At 34.7% G+C, this 25,096-nt stretch overlaps 1 protein-coding gene across 1 annotated transcript in view; it reads left to right on the top strand.

Moving 5' to 3' along the window:
* Positions 1 to 13,489: 13,489 nt before the first annotated feature.
* LOC107090203 (protocadherin-15-like) overlaps positions 13,490 to 25,096 on the top strand; it is a 153,622-nt gene continuing 142,015 nt past the window's right edge. Inside the window, exon 1 of the mRNA XM_015383494.1 lies at positions 13,490 to 13,868. The gene's annotated coding sequence lies outside the window, so the exon portion shown is untranslated. The remainder of the gene's footprint in view (positions 13,869 to 25,096) is intronic.

Genomic DNA, 25,096 nt, shown 5'->3' with positions numbered 1-25,096 from the left:
ATTTTATCATATTAACTGCATAAATAATTCAGCTTTAAAATTGGCTTATTAGTTAAATCTAACGAAATAAAAATTGTTTTTGTTTTTAGATTTCTTTCAGATACACTCTGCTTTGTCTACCATAAGTTTAATGGTAATCTGATGATTTATGGAAATGTGTTTTTTTATGATTATCTAATGAAGAGATAACTTTTCAATTATAGCAGAGAGGTCCCAGGAAAAAAAATACACGAGAACAGGTCATTGACATAATGAAAATTGACCTATTGACTGAATTAATTTATAGCTATATTTAAAAATAGTTTTATATTGCTGTAGCACACATATACACGTATGCTACATATACATTTAAATGTTTAGTAAGCAAATGAGCTAAAATAGGCATAACTGAGTATGAATTTAAGCACTGGATGGAGGCCAAGTGCTTCCAGTTCGATATTATAGGCATTAACACATACAATATATTTACTCTTGATCGTTTTACTTGAGTAAAAATGTTAGAAACAAACAAACAAAACATTTATTGTCACTTTCTTAGTACTGGCTAAAATTGAATGTTTCTAACAAGGTAACTAAATTATTAAAGTTCGAATTAATTAGTTTACAACATAAATTTCTAACTGTTGGTTTCAGGAATTTGAGGTAATGGTTTTTACTAGCTAGAATTCTAATGTAAAATGAAACATTTCTCTCCTCTTGTAGGCATAGACTCGCCTTAAGGACCCATTACTCCTGGCTTGAAGCCACTTGAAAAAGAAAAGTTGTCTCAAAAAACTGCATAGCCAATCAGAACACTTAGACATACTTACACATTCATATTTTTCTAAAGCGGATTCTTTGAATAAAGATAAAAAAAACAAAAAAAACAATAATCTACTAAATTACAATCATTTTCCAGACATCTTTAATTGCATAGAAAACAGTTTTAAATTTCATAGTTTACAAATATTTTGAAATATTCGAAATGGTAGCTTATTATATATAATTTTAAATCTTCATTGGAATATAAAACCCTTTACATAATGACAAATATATAGAATCTTTTGTGATCACAGAAAACAGTCTTATTTTGAGATCTCTGAGAATTTATTACATAGTAGAGAGGTTCCTGTGACTAGATCTAAAAGGTTGAGCAAAAACATTTGATACTTGGTTGAAATAGGTTCCTGTCAGTGAAATTGCTAATAGAAACTCTTTTCACTACATGATGCACATGATGTTATCGTTGGGTCAGAATGACCTGTTTGTATCAAAAAAATTTGATCAAAAATGTCTCATGAAGAGTACAAACTATTTTGTTCTGCCCTTTGCAAGGTTTTCCATTTGTTACAAAATATCTAACTGATCCATTCTTTAAAAAACAAAAAAACAAAAAAAACACCCATTTACTAGTACCTATTGATTCATAGTAATTTTCTGGACAATTAATTACTCAATTAATTACACAGTTTTTATTATCTGGAGGCTTACAGATGGTCTTGTTACCTGCAATGGGATCCTTTCTGTGTTTTGATCTATTCATGTTTTGCCAAACCCTGTAAAGCAAAGTATTGTCTGAAACTGTATACATCCTAGCGGTTAGGAGGTCCCTATGCCAATTGAGCTGGAACTAGGAAGCAATGTGCTTCCTGGTCCTAGCTCCTTCCTTTCTGCCAGCACTATTTCTATAGCACTGATAATGGCAGCTGCGGATGCGCTTTTACTGATTCTTACTGATCTGAGGTATTCTGTTAAAGAACGTCTTCACATCTATGAATTGGTTCTACTGACATCCTGCAACTGATGATCTTCAGAGCTAATTCATCTGCACTTGTACCCCAAAGGCAAAATTTTGCTGTTGTTTCTATCACATAATCTACTTTCTGCATGCTCTCGTTGACCAATTATGGGCAAAACCAAAATGAAAACAAACAAAAAACAAGTAGCTCACTCATATTTCAGTCAGACTTAATCTCTTGAACTAAATATGTAGGAGACCAAACAAATTAGCCGTTCTGTACCTGTAAATAGCAGAGTGCTCAAGCATGCAATTTATAAAAGAAGTCTTTGCTGAGCCAAACAAAGCAGCAATAGTCGTAGAGATTTAACCTTGAAAACAAGCAGTTTTGAAAGAGAAAAATTTAACATTTTAATTGTCCAAAACCTTCATTTACAGCATGACAGTGAGTGACTGAGTTACTATATATATATATATATATATATATATATATATATATATATATATATATTACTTAGAAACTTTGTACTGTAATTAAAAGAAAGTCACTCTTTTCCCAAATATATGGATTTTTTACTGTTTTCCTCAGTTTCATGGCACGACAAAGATATTATGAAAAATTATATGATTAAATGAAATTGCAGAATATATAAGGGTGAATCCTAAACATGCTTTCTAGCATGTTTCTTTTGTGTTCCTGCTTTAAATGTTATTTGTTGGGTACTTTTTTTGTAGTATGTAATACAGGTCTGATTTTCTTTAGCAGGCCAGGTTTAATTAAAGGAAAATTGTCTAATAACAATATGCTAAAAATAATATCAATAGGTGTGTCAGAATGTATTTTTCTTATTAATTCATTTTGTAACCTCATTAATCTCAGAAATTAATCAGAATCACAATCAAGTCTATTGCCCAGAAGGTGTGCACTACAAGGAATTTGACCTGGTGTTGATGCTGCAGACAGATGGTGGACTCAATGATGGAGGAATAGAACTGCACCATCATTGTCCTTGGCAGGTTGATTTTTTTTCAGCTTCTGCAGGAAGTAAATCCTCTGCTTGGCTTTCTTAGTGAGGCAGTTCATGCTCAGCTTCCATTTTAGGTCCTGTGAGATAGTAGCTCCCAGGAAGCGGAAAGACTCCACAATGTCAATTGTGGAATGACAGAGGGTGATGGGGATAGCTGGGGCTGAGTTCTTCCTCAAGTCCACAACCATTTCCACTGTTTTTAGAGCTGCACCAGTTCGCCAGATGGTCAATCGCCCACCTGTAGGCGTACTCGTCACCATCATAATAATTAAATTCTTATATATGGAAGGCATCCTTTTTTATGTGAGTGTTTGGCTAGGTATTACAAACTCTCCATTATGACTCAATTTAAAACAACTAAAACCATAAACTGCCATCACCTTTTACTACCATGCTAAAAAAAGAAATATATTTAATGATAATTGTAGTGTTCACAGAGGAGGCCGTAACCCTTTTTATTTTTATAAAGAACACAAACTACCAAATTATATTTCAAAGACTTGTCTTCATAATTAAAGCTTTACTTTAAGTCATACTAGTCTTTCCCAACCCCTGCCATCTGTCAACATTGTGTTAATAGTAAATAAAGAAGAATGAAAGTAAAGAAAAGATAATAGTTACTAAGGAAAATAAGAATGATCTATGGTGGAGACCTAAAACAAGTGAGCCTATCAGACAGCTGGTGAGTGCACTGAGAAAAGACACAGAGTTTTGCTACAAGATAAATCACTGAGCGAAAGAGCGAAAAAGTGTCAGTCACAAAATATAATACATATTAAAGTAAAATACAGCAGACAATTTCAGAAATTAAATAAACCCAAAATAGGCTAAAGATAAAATATTTCAATAGATTTTGACAGCTAACTTGCTATAAAATAGCAAGTAATTTAAATAAATGAAGAAAAGGGTTTGTTTTAATCGAAAATGCAGCGGACACTTAGAGTTTATATTAGTAAGGCTTATTTTATATACATAAGCTAAGTGGTTTTAAAGTTATAAAGTAATTTTATATCTGCTTACCGGTAATTTGCTTGGCTACAGTGAATAAATATACAGTGAACAGCTTATATTGTCATTAGAAAGCCAATCCTATATTGTCCTAATATAGAGGGAAAAAAATCTGGAAAAAATGTTTCCTTTGCCTTATTGTGGGATAGTCTATGGTTGAAAGGCGGGGTACCAGTCAGACATGTCACCAATAGTAATAATTTTCCTACACATAAAAATATAATAAATGTGAAAGTTAGTTTGTTTGCCAAAATACAACATTTATTTCCTTCAACATGCTTAATTAAAGAGGCATTATGTAGTTTTCTAATGATAACACCACTTGTGGTCAAAACACAGAAATGCAGCACTCCTCTACTGTACTTGTTTTTGCTGCTGTCTGAGTCGAGCTGGATTCCACTATTTTCTGAGTATCTACAAAATCCCTCTTGAATATTAAACTTTGATTGTTTGCTAGGTAAAACCCTTTTAACATGGACGCGCTTCATGTCACATCAGCCAAGCAGGGCAGGAACCTTTAACTGGAAGTACATTTTAAAAAATAGGTCTTAGGCTTATAGATGCATCGGCGCTGAACTACTGAGGTGTCAGTCTGCTCATCAAACAATGTTTTAATCATAAAGGGTCAAATAAAAAGCCTATTTTATAGATACTTCTAAGTAGAAACTGAATACCCAATAAGCTGAGCTACCAGGTATCAGGACCATAAATTACCGTGAGCACGAAGTAGTCCAGAAATGAGTTAGGTCAAAATAAAATCTACCAGTCCAAAATTAGATTGTGCTGTTTTACCTTGTCCATATTGAGATTACTTGACAATCTCTTAATTCTGAAAAATGGCCCATTTCTGCTACAGGACTGATGCTTATGGTGTGGAATTAAAAAAAATAATTATTAATTTAGAAGATAATATGGAGGTCTTTAATGGGAGTTACACAGCTGTTGTCTCTCTAAGATAGTATACAGTAGAACTACCTGTGCTAGGACTGAGACCACGGCCAGGGAAGCAGAAGTGGCTGATAGCTATCATATGTCTCAGGTAATTTCCAGGACTAACTAACAGCATTATCTTAATGCAACTCCAATTCCTATACACCCAGCGAGCCCAGTTTTATGTTGTTGTGTTTTTTATTTTTTTTATTTTTTGCATTAGCAGCAAAAGGCTTCACCTTCACTGTTTGGGGTTACCTATAACCAAGCCTTGGCTCGTTGTGAGTTTGTAGGTGTAAATACATTAAATGACACACAACTGGCAGTTGCTGGAGCATTTTGTAGTGCATTTAAGGTGGCAACACCTTTGCACAAGTATTTTTATTTTATATTTTATACTTTATAATGAATGACCCCATGGAAACCCCATCCTAAGTCATTACATATAGGGGAAAAACATATGGCTCCCCCGGGTTTTTTAGAATACAAAAACCGCCACTACTGCTAGAGGCTTAGAGCAGAGATTTTATTTCCAGCGCTTTGAGTTATGCTCAGAAAGAAACTCACATACTACTAATTACTTTCACACCCTTCCAGAGCATTAGTACTGTAAACTTAAGATGGAGTTACATTACATGTCATCCAATAGGCAAGCTTAGGATCATTTTAGAAATATAGGCAGTATAGGGAAGAAATCGCCATGTTATTTTAAATTCAAGAGTTTAAGAAACGATATTCTAAAACTTGATATATTCTAAATAGAAAAAGATAGCAAGTTAAGAGATAAAATGCACTCTGATCCTTGTCAATGGCTAAAATTACTTTTATCAATCACATCACATTAAGTCTTCCTTTTTTTGTTTTTGCTCAAGGTATCTCCTGATTTCATCTTCAGTCAAGGATTTAAGGGGAAAGATAACCAGGTGTCAACCCCAAATTAACAGCAAAGTGAAACAAATGACTTGCTTGAAACAAGACCCAACAGTGGTGGGACGGATAAACCTGCAGGCTACCTCAAGAGGGTTGGAGTGGGGGGGCTCAGCCATCTGCCAATTAAATGAGGAGAAAATTAATGGGTAAACAGTTTAATTTAGGATTAAATAAGGGGGATGGGGATGGGATCCCTGCAGGGGACCTTAACAATATTACAACCGCCACCCTTGGTGCTTTAAACAGTCTTCAGAAAAAAAAAAGCAAACTTCGTTATAACAAATATTCTTTTTATCAAACTGCTCCATGTCATTGCAGCCAACTTCACTTAAGAAAATTATGCAAGTAACAACAATGATATTTTTCTGTAAAGAATAGAATAGTTGAAGAATGTAGATACTATAAGTTTGCATATCTTTTTCATATCCACCAGTGTTGCTGCCAACTATTGTGGCTTTTTTTTTGGGTTGGCAGTTTTGCCCTCTCTTTTGGAATGGTTGGATACACTAACACAGCTATAATGGCTATATATTGATTTTTCTTCATCTGTGTAAATTGTGCTTGTAAGTAGTGAAACAGCATTGTGCACTAAGCCAGCAGAAAGGTTCTGTGTGTTGCCTCATCAAAACCCTTTTAAAAGGAATTCACTTTGGAGTAAGAGCCCAGCGGCTCTGAGGTGATTTCCTTTCCTCACTGGACTTAAGCACTGATGAGCTCGATCTGTACAGCACATCACTCTGTCTGAGTGTGCCCTCAAGACAGCTTTTACATAACATATATTAGAAATGTAGCACCTGGAAAACTTATGTGAAGGGAACCATCTGGATATAACCTCTTAGTTCCTGAAAATAAATGCTTCTCTTTATGTCAACAGTTTCCATCTGATCCAGTGTGCTAACATCAGCGTTGTATAAATGTTAAATGATCTTTATTTCAATAAGGTATGCATGAATTGCTGTTCTAGACATGTAATTCTTATCCTAATGCTTGACATTTCTTACTTCAAGCCACGATAAGCAACCTTCTGTTGCTTTAGAGGTATTTCCAGAGTGCTAATTTTTCTTTCATTTATTTTAATCAAATTAGCACCTAAATAGAGAATGATTAACTTGTTGCAAAGCTATGCATTGCTCTGAAATGATCTATCTAAAACTGATATGGATCATTGATAATAACTTATAACTTTATTTACATAATTTCTTATGTTATGTAAGTTTAATCAAACACAGGTGTATGGGACTGAGTGAGAGCACTGATAAAGAAATAATATGTTTTGATGGGAAGGCCTGGTTTACTCCTTCTCTTGGGTACAAAGGCTAGCAGGGAGTGAGTGGATGCCAAACAGCAGACTGAGGCAGGACATAAATCAAATCTCCCTCGAGATAATAAGGCTTGCAGCATTACACGCACGACGTATACACAGCTTTTTCTTAGGTCTGCAGGAGCATCAGCACCTCAGTCAGCAGGTTAATGACTTTCAAACTGCTTGAACAGAAGGACGCTGAAGTAATTACAGAAGGACTTATAATCTAGATAGCATGTGTGATATTTAGATTTTGGGAAGCGTTCTAAATTATGCAGTCTTGTGAAATTCAAAAAATTTGATACCCTAATTTTTTGTTTCACTTCTTTGGGGGTAAAAAGGCCAGACTTTCAAGCAGTCTTGATCGATACTTACTTAAAAGCCATCCTTGCAGCTGCTTACGAATCCATGCAAGCCTGGGGTCCTGCACATGACATGATGTGTGTCACAAAACAAAAAAGAAAATGCAAAACGCAGATGCCCCATTTAGATCATGGCTCCACAATAAAGACTCAACAATAAACCCCAATTACAGATTGCTTTGATCTTTCACATCACTAAAGTTGTTCACAAAGATCACAGGCAATATTTGCTTACAAAGCATGCTGTGTGATTATGGATCCAAAAGCAATGGTTTACAACTTGCAGCATTTACCTGAGTAATGCAAAACAATACATGTGTGGGATAATCCCCAGGAGACTGAGTTTATGTTACTGTACAAATTCAGGTTGTAGATCATAGAACAAAAAGACTTAAAGAGGGGCTTAAAGAAGACATATTGACATTTATAATGTCAGAATCATTATTTAAATGTATCTGCTTATTTATAAGTATTAAAAACATTCTGATTTGCTTCTACTGGTCTTTATTGATCAGAGAGTAGCGGCACCTTTTCAAATGTTTTGGCCAAGTCTGTGCAAACAAAAAGGTTCCACTTTGATAGTCTGCACACATTTTAAATACAAAGTTCAGATAATATTTGATCTAGTTTTTCTTTCTGTAAATATCTTATACAGATTGTTTTTTAAGAAGAGAGCAAGGTTGAATTAGTAAGCATATAGATGATCTTGGGACATGGCTGTCATGGTTTATAAAGATATACTACCAAGTAAACACTTTAAGTTGCCAGCTGCATCTGATTTCTGTGTTTCTAGATTTTCTGAGAGCAGAAATCTGATCAACACACAACACTCTGAAGATTTTTATGTAAAATGCTCTTTTAAACCTCTATAATTAACTTTTTTAATGCTTAAGCAATTGTAGTGCCCAAATTTGAATTAAATGGAAAATACAAATGCATATTCTTGCTAAAAGCACTTAGCAATGGGTAAACAGTTTAAGTATACCTTAGTTATTTTTAAGCTTTTTTCCTTAAAATTGTTAGTGTAATGTGAAGAAAAAAAATTTGAACTGCATCCAAATAAGGTCTATACTTGTAAAGGAATTCCGCCTGATGTTTTACATTCAATCTTATGCACTGTATGTAGGATGAATGTTTAATAATTTAAATAACATCTATTCTATTATAAGAATCATTTAATAATCATTTAATAATTGCTTAATTATCTGAAAATTCCAGAGCAAAAAAAAAAAAAAGAAAGAAAAGAAGATTTACCATGGAAATGCTGAGGGGGAGGTCACAGGTGCTCTGGTGGCTGATAGGCTTAACTGTTAAATAGCAACTATATCTGACAACTAATCAGCTTATTTTAAAGGTTTTAAAAAAAACATTTTGCAAGTTAAACATGATTGTCTATGACTATAGGAAATTACTTCTTTGGTCTTTGGTTTGCCAGTTATTTTGAATCCACTTATTAAATGTAAACCTAAAAAAGGCAAGCCTTGATCTAAGGCAGAGCATAAGGATTTTTTTCTATCCTCACATTTTCTTTTTTTTTTTTTTTTCTCTCAATTATGAAGGGCTGCCTTTCCTCCACTGCCTTCCACTCCAGCTTATCCTCTGGAATCCAAAGAGGTTCTGAGGCCAGATGGGATAATCCCTCCGCTGTGTCTGGTTTGCCGTAAAGTTTTATCCAGTTAAACTTGCCTGGGAAAATCATTCACTATAAAGTAGAAGAAATAAAGCTGTTTACCTGTCCTTAACCAGTGTGATCATCTAATGTAGAACATACAGAGATGGACCATTCATATTAAGCTCTGGAGTCACACTGCCTCAAGCATGCCTCTGTTTAAAAGAAGTATTGGTTAGGCTTGAAATATTTTTTCCACTCCCTTTCTCTAATTCTCTCTCTCTCTCTGTGTCTCTTACTCCCTCTCTCTATCCCACATCTACTATAGCTTTTTGTTCCCTCTCACCAATATGAAGAAAGTTTCACAGATAAAATTCAGCATTTAAGTCAGAAATCTCACAGCAGTGTCAGTTAACATTTGACTTTAAATGTTTCACAACAAATTACTATCTTTTCCACACAAAAGCATTAAACGAATATAATAATTTTTAAATCGAGTATCTTGTTTTTGCAAACATAAGAACAACATTCGGATATAAGACAATGATTATCTTAACATGTTCATGTCATGCAAAAAAAAAAAAAAGCCCATCTCTCTTACAGACTGCTGAGCAATTACATTTCTTTCTTATTTCTTTACCTCTGGCCCTCACTGAAAAAATGGTGATGATATAGGCTGTAAAAGGCAAAAGAGCATTGGGACTAACTGGAGGGACTATGCTCATTATGAGTCTGTCTGCCAGGTGATCATTTTCAGTGGAGGTAGTGACTGATACTGCAGTTTAGCAGGATACACGTTTCTATTTAAAAATCATTGAAGGTAATCAATTATCATTATAGCACTCGTTCAAGCCACTTGATTTTTATTTGAACCCTTGACACATGATTATGGCTCAAGCTCTAAAAACAAACTTAACCACACTGAATATTTTTGAACCATAGAAGTAAACCTTCCTATCCAGAGAGATCCCTCTCACAAGGTTTTAGATTTGCTGTTTTGTTTGTATGAAGAACGTGCAAATCAAATCATAAACAGCAGAACTGCGAGGCGATACAGTTTTTTAGCTAACAACTGTTCCACCTGGCAGCCCTCTTTGTGCTTTACTGCAAGTAAATCTTTGCTGAAACACGTTATCTTATAAATAACAGCTGAAATGTTTTGGTGAATACAAACAACTTTTGATGAAGATTGATCTAAAAAATGCACCTTCAGAGAATGGATCAGAAAGAAAAATGGAAACTGAGAGTTTAATTAATTTTAATCTATTAACATGATCAGATAATATCATCTGATCTGACAAAATGTTTGGAACCTTGCTTTTTGGACAGTAGGTTTTATCTTCATGAAATGCAAATACAACAAAATAGCTAAACAAGTAGTAACAGATCATGATATGCTGCTCTCAATGGGGAAACCTGTAAGTATTAAAATTTGTATCATTTTACAGAAAACTTCAGAGCTTCAACTATATAATAGTACTGCGTTTTTTGTTTTAAATCTTTTTCTCTCCAACTGGGCGGCTAGATGACTTTCATTGTACAATATAAATAGGAAGATTAAAAGTTACTGCAATATAATGTTTTTGTCTTACAATGGTTAAAATGATCTATTTGAATAGAAAACTAGAACTGTAAATACATTAATTTCTGGAAAAAGAACAGAAAAGATTCAACACGTTATAAAAGACAAAGCTAATACAGTATGCAAAAAAAAACAAATGACTTCATTTACAAAAATGAGAGCATGAGTGATTTTTTTTATGCAAATATTGAGTGTTTTTAAAGTGAGATAGTTCTTCAGCTCTAGGAGGGTGTAATAATTTATTCAAGGCTTCACTGAACTCTGCTTCATTGGAGATAAAAACAGGAACAATATCTGACATCTCTATCGACATAACAGAGACAGAAATGTGTTTTATTCATCATGGGATTTAGAGATTTGTGGTTCGGCCAAGTGCAGCATGTTGTTAAACTTATGCCATTAAGCATATGTATCTTTTTGGATTATTGTAGATTTATTAAGGTCTAAATAGCAATGTTTCACCCTTCAAATCTGTTGCCAAATGGATTTGATTTACAAGCAAAAATATTTTTTTTCATTTACAAAGAATTGTCATTGTGAATCCATGACATTTTGTTCTATCTAAATCAATGAACTAGATGGATATTTTTTTTTATTATTAAGCTCTCTGTTTATAAACAACTGACCTCAAAATCAATAAGGACTCTCTTTAAGAGCCTTTTAAAATAAATAAATAAACCTCTGCCGCATGATAAAATGCCAAACCTTTCCACACAGTGGCCAGAATTCAATATTGGTAATTAGCTGGGCTAAGTACTTTTTTTTTTTTTTTTTTTGCCTTTCTTGCATTCAAATATTCTTTTAAATAATGCATAATATTTCCAAGTAAATATCGCAAATGTTCTTTGATCTAGTAGCACAAAATCTGCCCTTGAACCACTTAATTTGTGTACAAAAACAACAGCAAAGTATTTACATTTTTTTGGATTCAAATATCCCTTTAAATAATGCAAAATATTTCTACATAAATATCACACATATATTGTTCTTAATGTAGTAAAACACAAAGTCTGCCCTTGAACCACAGACTCATGCTATTGTTCTTGAGATTTTGCTGTTACTAACAGATATGACATACCTCAAGAAGCCCATTTATTAGCCTCAGTGTTTATTTGTCATCTTCATGCAACTGCTTGTCTGTCTACCTTGTTTTTGTAATCAGAGGTTATGATCTATAGTTGTTTTTAAGGGCATTTGGAATGTCACCAAGTGTGTATTTTAATTCAGACATGTCCTTGTCTTCTGCTTTTAGTAACAACTTGATGCACCTTTTTGCATGAACCATATTCATCCATTTGCACTGAGCCTTGTTCTTTGTGCTCACATTGTTTTATGCCCTGAACATCTTCACACTCAAATAATACACAGGGGGCATTTGTAGAGTTCAGCATTCTGGAGAAATACTTTTTTTTATGTGTGGAATAGAGAAACCAGGGATCAAATGCTGACCTTCCAATTATTGTGGAAACCTGCTCATCTTTATAACCCCTGAACCCTCCATGCTCCCAATACAACCTGCTTTCCAGACAAAATTACACAAGCAATGCTTTTTTTGGTTTTGTTTTTTTTCTGCCCCCTGATTTTTTTCCTGGAGAGTTACTTTTTTTTTTATCTTCTTTTAATCTTTTTTAAAGCTCTGGTTAACCAAACATACTGGGTTTGTGTGTGTCCATGTTTAATATCTCAATAACTATACAAAGATAGAATTAAAAAAATAACAATCCATTGCAGAATACAAACAACTGTCCACACAAACTCATACATTCAATCTAGAGTAACCAATGTGCAAAGCAGTCAGGTTTTATGGAAGGTAAGTATCGCTGATAGAGGGGAGAACATGCAAACCCAATGCTGGCTTTCAAACTTACAGGAAGACCTTCTCAATACAAGGCAACATCGCTGACAACTGTCCCACTATGCAGCTCACAGCATTTAAATTATTACAAATAAAAAGTGAGGCTTTGTTTATTAAGCAATTTTTTTACAAGATATTTTCACAATGGGCTAAATACATAAAGAAAGAAAAAATGATGCATTTATGCAAATTATGCATATAAATTGCTTTATTCTAATTATGCAGGGAGGTTTACAGATTATATGGACACTACAATGTAAGTAGAACAGGAAAGGAAAAACAGAAAAAAAGGAGAAAAGATGAAAAAAAGAGGAGATAAAAGGACGATAACGATAAAACTCCTTCAGTCTGCTTCATCACCTGCAAAGAAATGTAAAAAGAACAGCACAACCAACGGAAATGGTACAAGACATATAATAAAATAACACCTAGACACTATTGCTGAAGTACAAGTAGTATTATTTAATCTGACATGTATTCTGTGTTACCTGAGAATAAGAATATGGGCTTTCTGTGTGGAAGTGAATCTCTAAGTACCTGGAACCAAGCACCTGTAGTTGTATGTGAAAGTGCACTTGCGCATGTAAAGTATATCCAAAGAAAAAATGCACCCCAGAGCCCCGAGGTTCCTGTCTTTCATTAGTGAAAGGAATGACTAATCCAGGTGTGTCTGGCCATGGTTACTTAAGCAGTTATAAATGAATGCTTCCTAATAGGGCATCAATTACTGTAGGTCTGATGGCCAAAAATGTAACAAATATGTTCCCAAATAAATCAAACCCACCAAACTACATTTTATTAGCAGACCAGTTCATAAAAAGAACCATAGGCAACAACTGCAAATAAGTTCAGTTGTAGAGCAGCAGGAAAAATAGCTTTACTTCTAACCTTGAGTGGAAATAAAACATGAGGAACCAGGTGATCTGACGCAGAAGGTCTGAAGTTTGATGATCCCATTTCAACATAAAATACAGTTAACCTGCTGGATTCAGTAAAGGATAAATGAATCTCAGGCTTCAGTGTAACTTTGGGTGGCGCCAAAGTGCAAGAAATGATGTGATGGGTAACCAACTAGTCCAGCTATCGATTTATACACCCGGAGATTCGTTTTATACCTCTGACCGTCTCTACATCGTGGCTGGATGATGTGTGACTTCTTTTAGCGGGTGGTTGGATCTGCCACCCATCAGGAGCGGGCTGTAGGCATATGGACTGCACCGATTACTGATTACTTTTTATTTTCCTTTGCATTGGAAAACCGTTAACATCTAGTCGTTGGGCTCCTCTGCCTTTTGAAAAATGATCATGGGCAACTTTGTCATTTTACGCAGGAGAAAGTGAGCAGAAAGCTTAAAGTGGGGAGACAGAGCCAGAGCGCACTCCCTTCCCTCCGAGGACTAGAAAGGCTTGACGATGTCTGAAGGACACAAAGAACGGGATTAGATGATCTGCAGTCTAACATACTTCTCATTACTACTGCTGTGTCCTCTGAAAATTTACGCAATGACCTTTGGCGACTTGGAATAAAGCGCTGCGCCCCTGAGGTAAGATGATTTCACTCACTGATTAGTTTTCATGAGGCTGTTTGAATTAATTCTGTAAAAATGGGCCACCTATGGAAATTAACTAAAATGAAAGCTATTATGATGTGGTTTAAAATGTTTATCTGCTATGCTTACCACTTCTTTCTTACATGACATCTCTATACAGTGCAACAGTGGACCTGCAAAGCATGTAGAGCAACTTTACCCACACTGCGTCCGGATTCCATCTTTATTTTTTCATTTGGATAATGATTAAACATTCACAAAAAGACCACACAGTTCATGTTTTTATGCCTTATCTACTCTGAATTGAACTCCAATGTATTATAATGATTCACCTTCACCACCAGCAGCTGTAATTTGGATCATTATTAACTGTCCACACTGTAATTGGTATCCTGTTTTCTTGCACTTTAACACCTTTATAAGGCAAAGAAAATCATTGTATGTTGTGTTGGTTTAATTAGCAGGTTCTCTTCATTCTGGAGTTAAATAACCAGGAGTTTGTATGCTTTCATAATTAATGTAAAATTAGCTCTATAAATAATAAATGGATATGCCGCTATTTTTTCATAGTTCATTGCAAAACTTGTTGGAATCAGGGCTAATGAGGCTCAGATAGAAGGGTAGTTGCTCTGTAGGTCTGATTCCAGCACCTGCCACATCTTGATGTGCCCCTGTGCAAGGAACTTAAGCTCCAGTTGCTTGTGTACCAATGTCTAAACGAGTGTGTGCGATTTGGTGAATGCAGGTGCTTTTAGTGGTCAGCATGACCAGAAAAGCGCTACGTAAATTAAATTGACTTACCTGCAAGTTTTGGCGAATAGAACCCCCTACATGTCTCAAACTGATGAGATCAGCTCAGTTTGAGTTTCAGAGCTCCCTTTATACACTTATTATTGCCCCAGTGTGACACATCTTAATTTGACTCTATTTGTGTTAGGGTAAGCTGCTGGAGGTTGGCAGGCTTTCATCTGGCTGGACACAGTCATGCTGATGCCGTCTCCTGAAGCATGTGCACAGTGCTGCTTACAGTGAGTGGATCAGCGAAAGCCACATGATCCAATTAGATGATATTTGAGGGATCTGTTTAAAATTCTTTCCTTTTTTTCCCCCTCCCCTCTCCCCATGCCTGCTCAGCTCTCCTCTGCCCTCACTTATGGCATTTTTTATTTCTTTATTTTCTATGTACTACTTCTTCCAACAGCCGCAGGTTTGGGCAACGCTTTAGAAGTGTGCAGGGAATATTTAAAAAGCCTTGCTGCAGGATGTCTTCCTCAATCTAGTGTTGGCCTGTTCTTTCCAGAGGCACACATTTGGGAAATGAGAGATGAAGAGCACCGTGGCTCAAGCCAGTTGGAGTCCATTGATATTCTGCCTGAGTCCTGCTCCATAGGCAGTCCATTGTCATGGCTCACTCAGTGGGGTAGTCTGTGATGACTGAGGTGTTTGAAGGGGGTTAAAAAGCAACATGTGAAAAAAAAAATAGATTTGCACACTTATAAAATAAATAATTCCTATTCTTTGTCTGCTCATAATCATATGTAAGGGATAATCTAAATTATCGGGGCTATTTATTTATAAAAAATATGGAAATAGGTTGCACTTGTTCGTTTGCACAGTAGAAATGTCAATTATTGCCAGATGTGAATGAATGCTAATTTTCAGACACAGAGCAATTTTTTTATTACTTTGAATTAAAATTGGAGCTCAAAATCTTAGATTAAACTCTGATTTAGCAGTATTAACTTTGTCCACAAATTTTTTTATTCTGATATATTTGGATATGTCAAGGTTTATTTCAGAGCTGAAGTTATTTTATTTATACTGGATTTTATATTTATATATATATATCTATTTTTTGTTCAATTTTCTTTAAAGGCACAGGAAGTATACACACATTAACTCCAAATACCGGTTCATGCTTAATTTAATACAATATTACATTACCTTATTTATAATAGTTTCAATATAAATTGTTCTTCAATATACATTCAATGAACTGAAGCAATCTACATTGTATAAAAATACCATATAGAATGCAATCAGAAAAACTTTTGACTAATAGATGATTGTTATAGAAATGTATATTATTACTGAAAATAGATTACAACCATACTCTACATACAGTATATGTAAATGTGAAGGCTTTCATACTCTTATATACATATAGATCTTAATAATCAATGAAGTTATTATACTGTATTATACTGTAACTTTTTGCCATTTGTCTTCCTCCTTATAACTATTGGGCATCATGATTTCATGCACTTTTGAACATAACTGTGTCATTTGTTTGTTTTTGTTCCACATATTTACCTCAAAATATAAAAAAGTTGTATTTTTTAAAGTTAGATGGAAATAATGTACTTTGAAGCCAAGTAACTTAACCTCCTTAAGCACAATCTTCTCTTCCACTGGGTAGTTTTTACAAATTGCCTGGTAACGTTTTATTCCAACAATAGTTGAGTAGATCAGTAACCTTCATGGTCTTTATGTGAGTCATATTTTCTGCATTATCATGCTGCCTGCTTTTTTTTCCTAAAGAATTTTAAAGGTTTTACGACAGGGTGTCACCAATGGCCCTCAAGGGCCACATGGGGTGCCCTCTTCGTCTTCTGAAAACAGAAGAACTCACTCAGTGGGTTAAGTTGAATTTTTTTTTATTCTGTTGCTCTTCTTTTTAATCATTTATGTATTATTTCATCATGTTAACTATTTCATCATATTTCAGTGGTTTCAAAATGACAATATTAAAAAGAAATGAATAAAATAAGAATAAAAATGAGTTTTTATGGATGAGATTTACTGTAGGTGAACACTGATCCTTCCAGTTCATAGGTCAGTATTGGTAGCCCTTCCTATGACTCGGTAGCCGTGAATTAGCCCTCGGCCTTAAAAAGGTTGTGACCCCTGTTTTATGATTAATTATATATGGGCTATCCCAAATCTCTGCACAGTGGGTCATACAGTAGATACCATTGAGAAATAAAGTATGGACTGTGATTTATAGTTTAAGAGATGAAACCATTTTAAGATGTATGTGAATTAGGCTGAACAATTTTGCCAAAAAAATTGCGATAATTTTGAACCAAAACTGCAATTGGGATTTTATTTCTATTTTCCTTGTACTAACCCCAAACTTGTAGATGTTTTCCCCCCAAGCTTTCGGTTTTGGAAAGCTTGCTTTCACAAAGTCCATTGTTACAGGTTTTTACCATAACCGTTGTGTTAAAAAGGTTTTATTTCCACATTACTTACATGCATGGATCTGCGTGCTAGCTGCAACTCTCTACCTTTCTGGGACAAACCCTATTCAAGTGTTTAATCATCACCTAAAGAGCTGAAGGGAGTAATTTAGTGTCTTACTGTTGTTAAATATAGTGTGATTAAAAATTAGTGCCTCTGCAATTTGAAAATAGTGTTTTGTTAAATGGCGATTATGTTGCAAATGCAATTAATTGCCCATTCTTAATGTAATTGGTATAACAGCGACAATACTTTTAACATGTATAAAAAATGTCACTGAATTTTCAAAGATTCCTATTTTCTAACTTACTGTGTGGCTTCCCCACAGTGCCTGGCAATGCCACTTGTGGCTTTTGCATGAATTATTTAATTTTCTTTGTACCTTGGAGACTCAAAAATGTGTACATGTTTAACACAGGAACTGCTACCTTGACAAGAGTGGAGAAACAATAAACAGCCGAAACACACAATTAATTATTTTTTTTTATAGCTGAGAATAGAGAGAGTGTAAGGATCTTTTTCAACTTTTTTTTATGTTATTATGTTTCCTTAAATAATAATAATATAACTTTATAGATCTCACATTGGAGAAATTAACCTCTGCATTTAACCATCCCTTTTGGGAGCAGTGGGCTGCCATTATAGGGCACCTGGGGAGCAATCAGGGATTGAGGGTCTTGCTCAGAGACCCAGAGTCGCAGTCTATGGGATTGGGGCTCGAACTCAGAACCTTAGGATTCCAGGCTCTATCTCTAGCTCTACCTCTAGCTCTACTCCCCGCTGTATGTAAACTGGATCCCAAAATGTAGTGATGTCTAAGAAATGTCCAATCTGAAAAATACATTTGTTTTGCAAATGATAAATTTAGCAAGAATAAAAAAGTGACTTCTGAATAAAACTGGACATATGTTAGAAGGCTTTTGTTCCCAAACTAGTGCCTTTCCGTATGCCCTTGGCAGCAACTATATCCATTCAGAGTTGGGCCATAAACTGATTGCTGAAACCTCTACGTAAGGACTTTTGGTAGAGAACCAAATTCACTTTTCAATTAATGACTTTAAGCTGTTCAGGTTCTGTTGTAACAAAGGAAGCCAAGACCATTTTAATTATAAAGAAATACATTTTTTGCGAAATGCTTTGTTAGTTAAACCACCTGCAATAGCATCCCTTAAAAATTATCTTACTTTTGTGGCATTGGCCATCAATAATTTTGATGTTGTTTTTTAAGCCAACTGCATATAATATAGATTGATCCTATTTAAGGGATTTCTTCATCCACTATCTGACAGACTTAGGTTATTTAATAAGAAGGAACCTAAAAAAGTGGTTAATAACATTCAATCCATGATTTAATAGGGGGAATGAGGTCCAATTTTTACCAAGTCACAAATAGGTTTGGATAGCTTTTCTACCTTAAAACAAGAAATATTCACCTGAAAACTGATTAATGTATTCATTAAGGTCATTGTTGATTATTAGAAACATATGTGACAAAAGTAGAATAAGAAAAAAAATCTGTAAAAGGCAAAATCACTTCCCTCTGGATCTAGTTGTTTCCTCTTGCAGCCAGAAGATGTGTCTGTAAAAGTCAAATTTTAAGCTGAGGTTAACTTGTTTATCTTAAGAAACAATTTAGAAAAAAATAATAACTGTCAAAATATTTGGTTGGATTTCAGAAAGTTTTTTTTTTCTTTTTATGGTTCTCCATTAGAGATTGCAGCACCTCATTAGCTTACAGTAACTTTGATATGTAGTAAATTCATAGCCAAAAGCTTATAGTTTAATTAGGTGGTGGACATGCTTCACTAAGCCTCTTAGTCTATAGCTGTGGTTTAAATCTGTGTCCAGGACTTTACTGAAACATGAGGGGACAAGATGATTGCTCACACAACACAAGGTATTTCCATAAGGTATTTCCTAGTTGATATGTAAATTCAAGTCAATACAAGCGGATTTAATTCAGATTTACTGTGTCATTCTACCTGTCATGGTCAGTCCACCTGCACATCCTTCCCCATTTTCTTATCGAAAACAGATTAGTGACATTTGTCTTCTTCATGCGGCTGAATTACTTCCAAAAAATAAGTTGTTGTGTTGTTATTGAAGGTTTTTGAGATAAGTCTATTGCAAATAGACAGTGTCACTGTTTTGCTATTTGGGGAGAAGTAGAACTCTTTATGCTTGTAACAGGCAAGTTAGAATTAGATGGTAATAGGCAATTTTACCTCCACATGTTATGTTCTGACCATTTGAAAAAGTAATTACAAAAACCATCAGTTGGATGCTGTGTTCTACAAGGCCACACTTGCAAATACTGTTTTTTTTTTTTTGGACCTTATTTCTTGGCATTTGAATGCATTTTTTGTCCTTCAGACATAGACAATAAGACATTGGCTTCTAAGAAAACAATTATCTTATTCTCTTCTTTTCAAGTGTAATGGGCACCACAGAAATGAGCTTTGTGGGTTGATTCAGTATTTATTTTCTATTGTTTCTTCTATAAAAAAACACCCATCAGACAGGTTTGTTAGATATAAAGGATTTCAATAACGGTTTCAACCCTGTTTATTCCCTATTGTAAAACTAATGGGAGACCATTGTTGCAACTTGCCCCTGAAATTACCGTTCAACACTCTCTCTTTTCAGGAGCTGACAATAGAAGAGATATAAAGAGCTTTTTCACTGTTATTTGAATTAGAACCAAATTTGATAATCTCTCACTGAAGAGTAAAGTTCTTACCCTTACCGAACGGAAGGAGAATGAGTTTACGCTCACATACCCAGTCCATTTTACTCTGGTAATGCAAACACACCAAGAAAAAAAAAAAAGGAATTCAGCTGTGGAGAAAAATATACACCTACTGGAATATGCTAATGCAATTTAGAGACATGCTATCCTCATTAGATTTGAATGAACGTCTGGGATTTAAATGGGTCATGGAGGTCATGGAAAAAAGTACATGCTCTTCATCTGGGTTGAATGCTTGTAAGCGTTTCCGCTTGTGTATGCCACCCAGTCATCTGCCGCTCTGCCCCTTTAGGTAGAACTATAAAGATGTTTACATGCTTCTCTCTCATGAAGATGGACTAAAATCATCCTCCTGTGCTGCATAGTTATCATGTTTCTGAATGGAGCTGTCAAAGGCTTAAGAATTAACAGACATGTTTCAAGACAAATTCGGTCCATCTTTAAACATATGCAGATCAGTTCCAACCAATTTAATTTTTGGCTCCAGTTGCTAATGTTTTCTACAGTTTTTTTTAAACTCCTTGAGGGCTGGTGTCCTGTGACATGGAGAACTAATTCAACACACCTGACTCCAGTATGAGGTCATTAGCAGAACTCTGTATAGCTTGACTGCTTGTTAGTGGGGTAGTTCAACGATTTGATTCAGGTGTGTAGGGCAAGGAACACATCTAGAAGCTGCAAGACACCGGCCCTAGAGCTATCAGCACAGCAGAACTATCAGAGCGCAGATGGTGACAACTGACGAGGCTAAATAGTGGAGCCCAGCCGCCCTGCATTGCCTCACACTAAAACAACAGCTTTTCCAACCAGATATACAGAAACTCCAAGTTCTCTACAGAGCCTCCTACCAGAAAATCTAGAAAAAGTTTGACAACAATTTTCATTAAACACAAACAGGGAAAAGGCAAAAATTTGTAACCTATTTATGTGAAATAAATTTAAGAAAACGGTCATAAACTAAAACATTTTCAATGGAAGGGACTTAAATTAATCCTATTAAAATGCTATGAAACCTATACGTTGAATCTGATCCTAATCTTTTAACTGACTACTCTAAGCAAATTTCTATTTGGTGCATCTTATTGTCATTCAGCATGGATTGTTAGGTTTGTTTGATTCAGAGGGTGCTACAGCACAAAGAAGACTAAATAAAATGTGGAAGAAGCTGATATACCTCTATTTCATTCTGTGATAATTTCTATGGTCCATGCAGTTTTTTTCCTTTACTTTGACATTTTATACTGAAATATATAATTAATTTAGTCTAGCAAGAAACAGAACACTGAACATGACAAGTACAGGAAGACCTGTAGGAATAGGCCTTTAATGAACAGCATATGGTTTCACCTGGGGAAAATGAACACCAGCAAAGAGAGGGAAATGCTTCTCTGATTCTTTGAAGTAAATGTGAGAACCACAATTAAACTAAAATGATCATTTAAAACATTCTGCTTTCGTCCAAAACGTTGCTTTGCTCAACAAAAATTCCAAACGTTTTAATTGCATTCTTTCTCACTACAGTATCAGCGTCTCTATATGGGTTGTACTCTCCACAGGAAGGGAAATGTACTGCCTTTGCTGCTTGTGGAATAAAGTAGGTTGACAGGAATGTGTAAATGCACACAGTCATGGCCCATTACTTCACCAGAGAGGGAAAGTAAATTCAATATAGAAAACGACTCTTTGGTCCAGTTAATTTTTTTTTCTTTTCCTGTATATGTGATAGGATAAACACTTATATTACTAGGGAAGCCAAATGGCACAGAACGGTCTTTTTTGTCAATTATTAAACCTGCATATACAGTACAGTATAGTCTAACAGTTTTTTTTGTGAAAATCACAAATGTTGAGAAATTTACAATCATATGTTTACTATTCATGAAAGGTTTATTTCCAAAAAAAATGGTGCATTGTGTTTTGAAATAAGTATTTTTGATGGATTCCTAAATAACACAAATGTGTTCCACTAATGTTGTTGTTATCAAGTGTTTTTTTTAATGTTACAGCACATTTTAAAATCAACTTGATACAAAAAAAAAAAAAAAACCAAACACTTTTTTTTTTAACTCTTTTTTTTTTTTACTTTTTTTTTTTACTGGAGTGCAATATTCAACCAAGGAAATGGGCCTGAGAGTTATTAGCATTGTACGCTGCCAGATGAAAAAGAAAAGTATTGGTTGGGTATGAGAGACAAAATTCCTTGAATTCAGTGAAATTCAGCTCTTGCTCTGATTAAAGTTGTCCTGGGAATACCTTAAAAAAAAAAAAAAAAAAACTGAAATCCCAAAAATGAAAATATAAAAACAAAAATAAATTAGACAGGACAAACTCCCTGTTATACAGATTAATCTCTTCAAGTACATTAAATGGAATTACCAGTTTATGGTAAAATATTCAGTTTAATTTGCTCTTTTTAATTTGTTTCTAATAGCTGCAGTCTTTGAGGAGCATAACAATAAAGAGGAGCTTTGCACAATAAGCATGTGGGTCACAACTTCCCAGTTTGTGCAATTCATATATCATTCTATCATTCTTTTTATTTTTTAAACGCTGTTAACAGTGGAAGAGGTAGAAAATACTCATCAGAACGCTTCAAAAACAAGTCATAAAGTCATATTTTAGGTTTAATGTGGGATTTTTTTGCATTGAAACAAGCAGTAAGAATTGGAATTTCAAAGCATTTGAGCCTTTTTTCTAGGAAACCTGAGTAGAAAAGAACTAAGTCACCTTGCAGTTCACTGAAAAGGTCAATTACCTTTCATACAGTGCGAGCATATCTTGTAGGTGCTAGGCAGATTTATAGCCAATTATTTTAATTCGGATCACTGTTTTACCATGTTTTTCCTCTTTTTTTATTTCATTTAGATAGACCATAACTTGGTCATTCTTTATCAACTGATAAGCAATGCAAGCTTCCCCTTAAATATGTGTCTAAATATTTTATTACTCAAGGAGTTGATGATTGTGAATTTTTTTTTTTTTATTGCTGATTTAGTTGTGTGTATATTAGGATTCAAGTTTGTGGACAGGCTTCCTGCTGATAGATGTGGCGAGAAAAGGGATTTCAGCGACAGTGCAGTCCTCACATTCACAGACTGTCAACCTGCCAGCACTCAACTGAAACCCCCAAGTCATTTCATACAGACTCTAAGACACTCAAACATGAAGTATAGAGGCTGGTAAAAAATTCTATATTCTACAGAAAGTGCTGCACATTTTGAAGCAGGGGAAATAGTTTTAGTTTTAGTCTTTAATAATTAATCCTTCTACACTATTAAAAGCAAGCATACTCACAACATTTGATCATTTGCCCTCAAAAAAGTTTATTTGGAAAGCTCAGGGACCAACAATTGCTTTTACCTTGTATCTTCATAGATTGCATTTGAATTGAATTAGATTTGTTTCATATAAGCAGATAAGACTATTTGAGTCAGTTTAAAAGAATATCACAATCACAGATGTATATTTATTGATACATGTACACAAGCCACACCACTAATCTATATATGAAACTGAAAATAAGTTCTACCACTATAAAAGAATTATCCAATTGAATGTACTTTAATTATACACTCAGATGTGGCAGTAACTAGTGGAAAGTGTCTGAAAAGGGTCATGAAGAATTTAGACCTATTTATTCATAACCTTTCTACGTTTTGACTCCCAAAGGTTTCCTGCTTGATTGCTATTCTTCTGATCTAGAATTCCAGCAACCAAAAAATATACTTAAATATATTTAGGCAAGAACACACACAGGTGTGTATTTCTTTCCTGATGCACACAACTCCATAGACTATATATATCCACATGCACATAGATTCAACACACAGGATATTTAGGTAGCTGTGTTTATGACATAGATATACAAATCATAGAGTGCAAGAATTTGAAGGCCTGGATGTTTTAATAGTTAACATGAGACAGCTTACTAGTTATTACTGTATGTGAGTAATATGTAGGAGCACTGCTCAGCTATCCATTAAGCTGTTCAAATACCTTTCAAGACTTCTCAGATTTTTTCATGAAATGGTCCTACAGTATCTGGCACAGATACAGTGAAAGGTGATGTCAGAACATAAACTTTCTTCATAAAACTTGATCAAATAATCACAGTTTCAGATTGACCTTTCAAATATTGGAGAATTACCCGAAGAATTTATGTGTTCTTACATTTAACCGTTTCATCAAATCTGATCCAGTTTTCAGAAATTGTAATCAATCTGAAAAACATAGGGGTTTTATCAGTATTGGGCAGTGATGAGGTTTGTGGTGTTTTTCAAAAGATACAACTTTGTACACTTCAAAGCAAACACGGAGTGGATTGGTTTGAATTTCTACTACAGTACTGAATGTACTGTCTGGTTATATTGCAGGATAAGTGATCTGTCTCAATTTTCTTTTTTGCATGCTCTCAGCTGAGAGACGACCTTATTTTACTGTTTTCAATTGATGTATTTTAAGAATAACGTGGGGAATTTTAAGATCAGGGTCCCCATTCACAAAGAATCCTTAGGCTAACAGTAGCTCCAGCCATTCTTGTATAAATCTTGGAATTTATCATACTTAAATAATTTTCTTAGACTTTTACCTTGGCTGAAAATTATGATTAACAAACCATCCTAGACCTTGAGAGAGCTCCTAAAGTGAATAACTGTAAGGAATAATGGCTGAGGTTTTGAAGCAGGCAAGATTATGTAAACAGGAAGAGCTTTTTGGCAGATCCACCACCTGAATAGTGGGATAAATGAGCTCATAACCTTTTAATGTTCTCAGAATTTCATAATTTATTGACAATCACTCAGTAATAATATGGAAATACTGTAAACTGTACCATCCACCTAAGGGGAAATTATTTCAGCAGCTGGAAGGGTAAGAGATGTGTCGCTAGTAAGGTAATGTTATGGAGGATAAATATATAATTGAAAAACATTTAACAATTATAAATCAAATTGGAACAATCTTTTGAGTCATTGACTTAAAGATGGGCAGACTCCTAATTTAATCCTAGTTGTGTCGGAAGGGAATCTTGTGTAAAAACTTTGCCAAGTCTTTGAGCAAGTCTTATTTGACTTTTCGTAATGACCCCTAAATGAAGAGACAAACATTTACTTTTTAAAAGAATAGGAAAGTCAAAAACCCATCCATCCATCCATCCATCCATCCATCCATCCATCCATCCATCCACCCATCCATCCATCCATCCATCCATCCATCCATCCATCCATCCATC

This window comes from Cyprinodon variegatus, unplaced genomic scaffold (genome assembly GCF_000732505.1).
Source record: "Cyprinodon variegatus isolate N-32 unplaced genomic scaffold, C_variegatus-1.0 Scaffold1, whole genome shotgun sequence".
In the NCBI taxonomy this organism is placed as follows: Eukaryota; Metazoa; Chordata; class Actinopteri; order Cyprinodontiformes; family Cyprinodontidae; genus Cyprinodon; species Cyprinodon variegatus.
Note: the sequence above shows the minus strand (reverse complement) of the source record. Positions and strands in the feature narration are given on the sequence as shown.